Genomic DNA, 7,044 nt, shown 5'->3' with positions numbered 1-7,044 from the left:
CTCTCTCTCTCTCTCTCTCTCTCTCTCTCTCTCTCTCTCTCCCTCTGCTCTCCTGTCCGGTGCTACTGTCTCTGTCAGTCCTAACTCGTGCATTGATAACACTCGAGTCAGCGCACCGCCTACACACACACACACACACACACACACACACGCACGCACACACACACACACACACACACACACACACACACACACACACACACACCTTCACGTACCCCACTGTTCGATCCCAGTGGTGCAGAACCCAAACTTTTTTGGTTTCCCTCTTCCTCTATCTCTCTACTCTCTGAGCCTTTGCTTTGCAGTCGTGTGTAAATATATTGCGCTCAGCCTAAACATGACCCTCTCTCTCTCTCTCTCACACACACACACACACACACACACACACACACACACACAGAAGCCTCCTTTTTATCTCAACACGGTGATACTTTAGGAAGCGCACACCTGATTACTGAACCCTTATTCCAAAAAAAAAACAATCCTTCACGGGGAATAAAGTAAGTGAAGTTAAAGACCGGTAGCGGTAAAAGTAACACCGCGGCTACAATTTGGGCAGTGGGTTTTAGTGTCCATCACCGCAGGTCGCTGTTCCTTAGACCCGGTGCGTGCAGGGTGCTATTTGGGTATTTAGAGGCAGGTTCCAAGTAGGTGAGACCCCAACCATAAATGCCCTCAGTTGTTACAGAGCTTTATAGACTGGGACGCCTTTACGGGCTTAACATTTGACACATCAGGTAAACTCTTATATTGCCTCTCCTCTCCTCGTCGTCTTCCCGGAGAGAGAGGGAGAGAGAGAGAGAGAGAGAGAGAGAGAGAGAGAGAGAGAGAGAGAGACTGCGTAAAAACCCACAGCAAAGACCCAGACAATTGCAGTTCCAACTAATTAAAGAACTTCATTATGTGAGATGTGGGCAAAAAATAAGCGTTTTGCAGGCCTCAGGATTGTGAATGACATTACCAACAACATGCTAATATGAGGGCGGCTGATGTAACCTAGTTATTAAAAAAAATGATGGGTAGGCCTAAACTATGACCTTCAGTCTGTGGTCATCATACGGCAAACCGCTATTGTGTATAATTACAGTCAGTGTTTGGTGAATGCTTTAATCGGTAGTTGTAAATATTGTTCATGTCTTTTTCTTGTTTGTCTCTTCTTTGTATGTAAACTCAGCATTCTTGGACAAAAGAGAGGGTTCATCAATGTGTTTTCCGAGAAATAAATAGGCCTAAGTAGGATAAGTAAACAAATAAATCATAAATTTAAAAAACACAAACAAACAAACAACAAACAAATAAATACATAAATACCACACAAATGAATGAATGAATGAATGAATGAACGAACGACTAACTGACTAACTGACTGACTGACTGACTGAATTAATGAATAGGCTAAATACATACATAAATAATGAATAAATCACAACAAAAATCAGTTACAGAAAAAGTTTGTTTTGATTTATCTTTTGTTTTAGTTTTACCTTGAAAGACATTAGGCTATAGCCTACATCATATTAATATGATGTCTACCATGAACAGATGTCATAAATATATATGTCAGTCTGAAAAGGAGGGTAAACCGAGTTCAGGTGGGTTTATCCTCCACTGCATCCCTGGTACCCACAACAAGGTGAGGAACATCCTACCTGTCCGTCTCCTGTTTGACACGAGCGCGTTTACAAGGAGAGGTGCGAGAATTATCAGCCCGGTTATCAAAGAACAATCTGGTGACCTTTCCCTAATTTTGCATGGATTGTGAGGCTGTCAACAACACCCATAATCTCCCAAGTGCAACACACACAGACACACACACACACACACACAACACACACACACACACACACACACACACACACACACACACACACACACACACACACACACACACACACGAGCAGTAAAAATAAAGCAGTAGCAGTTGTTGACAGACAAGCAGAGCAGCCTGTGAACACCTTGCCAAGGTAAATCCTCCTGAGACTCCTGAGTTCATCCTGCATGCGCACCGTGCGTCTGCTCACCTGCTGCGTGTTTACCTGCTTGACGCGCGTCAGTTTTCCGCGGTGTCAGAAAGAGACCGATGGTTTCCAAGGACGCCCTGATGTACCGTCTGAGTCTCGCCGGGCCTCCGGTAGCGCTCGGTACCGGTCACTCCGAACGTGCCCGTTTCCCCCATTATTACCGGGAGATTACCGGAGCGCTGTCTCTGCTGCTCCCGACTAATCCTGCCCTCGGGGAGAGGTAGCGGCGCGCTGACGTCACTCTATCAATCCAGCCGCAAGCTGTCCACTCTACACGTCCCGGGGCCTGGACACAAATCCCCTGGAGGCAACAGCAGACACACGCGCACGCACACACGCACGCACACACACCACACACACACACACACATACACACACACACACGCGCGCACACACACACACACACACACACACACACACACACACAGGAGGAGTTTATTTTAGTACAGGTCAACACTCCAGCTTCTTGTTCCAACATACAATTGACAGTCTCAGGTGACAATAGACCTAAACATGGGGCGTTGTGTGGTAAAACCTCTGTTGCTGGACCACATAGTGTGTGTTTTGTGTTTGTGTGTGTGTGTGTGTATGTGTGTGGATTTCAAGGTGTGGATTTCCCTCCTGAGCCCTTGGTCTGGTTTCATTGCTAATTAAAGGTGGGAAGGCATTGAGTGGCGTTTTGGTCTCTCCAGCCACTTACTATACATCTATGTGGTTGCCATCTAGCCAATCTATTCAGCAAAATGCTACCTACTTAAATAGGACACAGCTATTGAGATTAATGCTGTGTGGGTGTATTTGTGTCCCTATTTAAAGCATGTATTGATCAGTGTGTCTCTGAAACTCCAAGAAAGTACATCGCCAGCATTCTGACCCAGCACACTGACCAACCCTCCTCCAACACACACACACACACACACACGCACACACGCACACACACACACTCGCACACACACTCACACACACATCAGGAGAAACCCTCGATCTGAGCAGCAGCCCCTTGAGACTCACCAAGTGCTGTGGTCTGCAGGTATGGGGGAACTATTATTAGCTTCTCGTTTTCCTCAAACAAGTAAGGAGACACACACACACACACACACACACACACACTTTCCCAACATTTCTATATGCAGTTGCCTAGAACTGTACTTACTTAACTTTAAGTTACTTTAAGTTTCTCGACTGTGGAATCATTTCGCATCCAGCACTATTTACAGCAATCCCAACAATTAATGCAATTAGTTAACTGCTGGAATCCAATGCACCAACTCCATCTCACAAAGGGAACTGGTCTTCCATAAAACCTAAAAATGTAGGACAGTCCATCGACCAGTAGGCAAGTGAGTTCACCTCCTGTGACCCTTGAGGGGTTCAAGTCCAGCTGAGGACCTATAATGACCATGGCATGTTCCCTAAAACAGAAAAAAAAAAGCAAAATAGACAACAGATGAAAGATAGTGCTAGAAGGATCGAGAGAAGGCAAGGGAGGGAGGGAGGGAAAATGAAGAGAGGCCCGATATGATGAGGCAGGAGACAGTGTATAGGCCTACTACCTGAGGTGAGAAAAAAGGAAGCAGCGTGTTTTCCCCCGGGCCTGCTAGCTGTGATAGCGCAGTGTCTTAAGTGGTTTATGAAATTCCCTCGGAGGGAGCAGAGGGCTGCTGAGAGAGATCCATCACCCCCCGCTAAAATGCCACAGGAAGACGGAGTCTGCTGACACCACAGCACAATACGACGGAGGATGATAATGCTGCCTTGGATCCCGTTTGGTAGCTTCAAAAAACTGCCTATGTGGTTTATTTTCTTCTACAGAATTCAGCCCTTTTGTCCCTTGAAGTTCCCTTGAAGCTGAATTTATGTAAGTGGCTTTATGAGAGGCTATCCAGGATCCAGTGTGAAGCTTTATCTTGATATTTGACTGTAATATGAATGGAGGCTGTTACTGTCTCATGGTACTGGAGGGAGGTAATAGCTATAAGCTCTGAAGGAGATACAGACAGGACCACAGCCTCTTCTACACACACACATACACACATATATACAGTATATGCACCAACACACACGTGCACACACATACACACTTTGTGAAGTAGTCTCTCCTTATGTAAACATAGAGAGCGGAGGGAAGACGAGGTACAGGGAGGAAATCCTCTGTTTAAACGCCAAGCTGAGCCTGCCATTCTCTCTCTCTCTCTCTCTCCCTCTCTCTCTCTCTCTCTCTCTGCTTTCCTCTTGTTCTCTTGTTCATTTTTACTTCCTCTCTCTCTACACCTCTCCGGCTTGGGTTTCTCTACCTACGTCTCTTTTCTGCTGCCTTGTGTGTGTGTGTGTGTGTGTGTGTGTGTGCACGTGTCATCTGGTGGCTCACATTCTCGATCTGGTTGTCTGTTGGAGAGATGACATGGACAGTTTTTGTCTGTGTTCAACTAGCATTAACCAACAGAGGAGAGGAAAGAAAGGAATAAATGTTGAAAATAAATGTTGGAGTGAAAAGATGGGGGAGTAACAGAGAGAGGGGGAGGATGGGAATGGGATATGGTGCGAGAAGCAGAGATGGATAACAGAGAAAGGAATACTGGAATAAGAGACAGAGAAGATGAGACAAACATTTGCTGTGTAACATTCGCCCGATGTCAATAGTATACTGTGACTTTTGATAAACGCTTTACTGTAATTATAGGGCTGTCCTCAGAGGGAAGCAAAGATAACTATCCCTGACTCTTAGTGTAGTGGACACCAAAGGAGCCCATACTAAATGTTCATTTATGGGGTACTGACTTTCAGAAATCATACATGTACCATAAAACATCTCCATTTTTCCCCCCTGGTCCCTGGGAATACTTACAGCGGCCCTGAATTGAAGTGTGGCTGAACTCACTCTAAAAATGTCCATCTTAACAAGTTTCGCACTAGAAGTACTACTAGTAGTCTTATTTCTTTTTTTTTTTTTTACTTAAAACAAATGAAAAAAAATCTGTCATGGCCGTTGATCCTAGGGGAATGACCTATCTTACTTCGAGATACTGTCACTTAAAAATTCTTGAAACGTGAAATTTCACTAGAAACTAGTGAAATTATCTCACCCCAGTTGCAGATCTTTTTTACTTCATGGAAAAAAAAAAACCCAAACATTTGAAGACTCAATAGACTGAATGACTTGTAAATATGGACATTTTTACAGCGCTGCAAAAGGAGGATGAAAGAGGGAACAATGCAGCTGAGTTAGAGTTTGGTGAATTGAACATTGCAGTGAAAAGAGCGAACCGAGTGAGCAATAATTCCATGACAGATAAGCAGAAATCCTCCCATTCATACTGTCTTGCTGCTCCAAAAAGCCTAAAGAAACGCTGTGTACGTGTGTGTGTGTGTGTGTGTGTGTGTGTGTGTGTGTGAATGTAAACAGTAGCCCCTTGCTGACACAGTACTTCTTCAGGAACTCCGGGTTGTGTTTGTATGTGTGTGTTTGTATGTGTGTGTGTGTGTGTGTGTGTGTGTGTGTGTAGGTAGGTGTGTGTATGTGTGTGTGTGTGTGTGTGTGTGTGTGTGTGTGTGTGTGTGTGTACGCTCTGGCCTCTGCTCCCTGCAGATATGCTTCCTTTCAGAGAGTGTGGAAATGAGCAGCAAAGACTCTCTCCTTTCAATTCAACATGCTTTATTGGCATGAAAGTTAAGAATAATATTACCAAAGCATTAAGATAGAGATCACACTTTGTGCGTGTGTGTGTGTGTGTGTGTGTGTGTGTGTGTGTGTGTGTGTGTGTGTGTGTGTCAATGCCAGTAGTCACAACAGTTCAACACTAAATAATACAGTTCAAATGGGTGTTAAAACCACAAGTTAATTAATAAAGAAGGATTAAAACCACAAGTTAATTGTGTGTGTGTGTGTGTGTGTGTGTGTGTGTGTGTGTGTGTGTGTGTGTGTGTGTGTGTTTGTGTGTGTGTGTGTGTGTGTGTGGTGTTCCTCAGGTTGTGGCAGGTTAATACATATTGTGTGGTTAGATCTGCTGCGTTTCTTTCTCCTAGGACAATTCCTGTTTTGGACTTGTCATCAAGCTCTTTGAAGTTGTGACTTTGTGGTAAATTTGTTAAAGAACGTTTTCTGGCTGAGTTACATTTTGTGCATCTCTATCTCACCTGACCAAATACTGTTGTCTTTTGGTTGCCAAGATTTCAGATTTCTTACCTCACCTGTTTCGATTGCCAGTTGGTTTTCACCGAGCCTGTACTTGTACTGTACGAGCCTGGATCTGCCTCTGCTTTCCCTCTCTGACACTAATTCTGCCAAATTCATAACCTCTTTTTTAGGGCCAGATAACATTCTAATCTACTTTGGCTTTTGGTTTCATTTTTTCCAATGTTCCAAATAGGTTTCTATGCATTTAATAATGTGTTTTCTGCAAATTGGTGTTTGGAAAGCAGTGTTGGTGTGAGTGCCGACTGACACAGCAGACTCTGTTCTGGGTTCAGCTCTGGGTTTGGAGGGCTTCGGAATGCAGGCTGTCTGGGAAACTACATTAAAGGTGATTCAAAAGTGTTAGTGCTCTGTTTTGAATGTTAATTATTAATGGGTATCGGCCTAATTCTGCTCTGAACGCGTTTGTTTGTGTTTTTTCTTTGTATGTGTGGAATGTATCTGCAAAATTGAGCATGTAAGGATTCTGTTGGATGTTTGTTTCTCCCAACTAGTGAAGCTATAATGAGTCGACCCAATGAGCTGGATCACACTATCAAATATTCTAAGCCAGATTTTAATTGGAATTTGGATATTATAAAATCTCTCTCTCTCTCTCTCTCTCTCTCTCTCTCTCTCTCTCTCTCTCTCTCTCTCTCTCTCTCTCTCTCTCTCTCCCTCTCTGTGGCAGGTGACAGTGGGTTTATGTTGAAAGACTTCACAGACAGAACACGTCTGCTGGCAGTTTGCTGTCATGATCCTTAGACCCACTTAGTTCTTAACTAAAAGCAAGGTAAGCAATTACACGTGTGTAATACAATCTTGCATGCTCACACATACACACACACATAC

Source organism: Centroberyx gerrardi, chromosome 3 (assembly GCF_048128805.1).
Source record: "Centroberyx gerrardi isolate f3 chromosome 3, fCenGer3.hap1.cur.20231027, whole genome shotgun sequence".
Taxonomy (NCBI): domain Eukaryota; kingdom Metazoa; phylum Chordata; class Actinopteri; order Beryciformes; family Berycidae; genus Centroberyx; species Centroberyx gerrardi.
The sequence above is the reverse complement of the archived record's forward strand: the minus strand, read 5'-3'. Positions refer to the sequence as shown.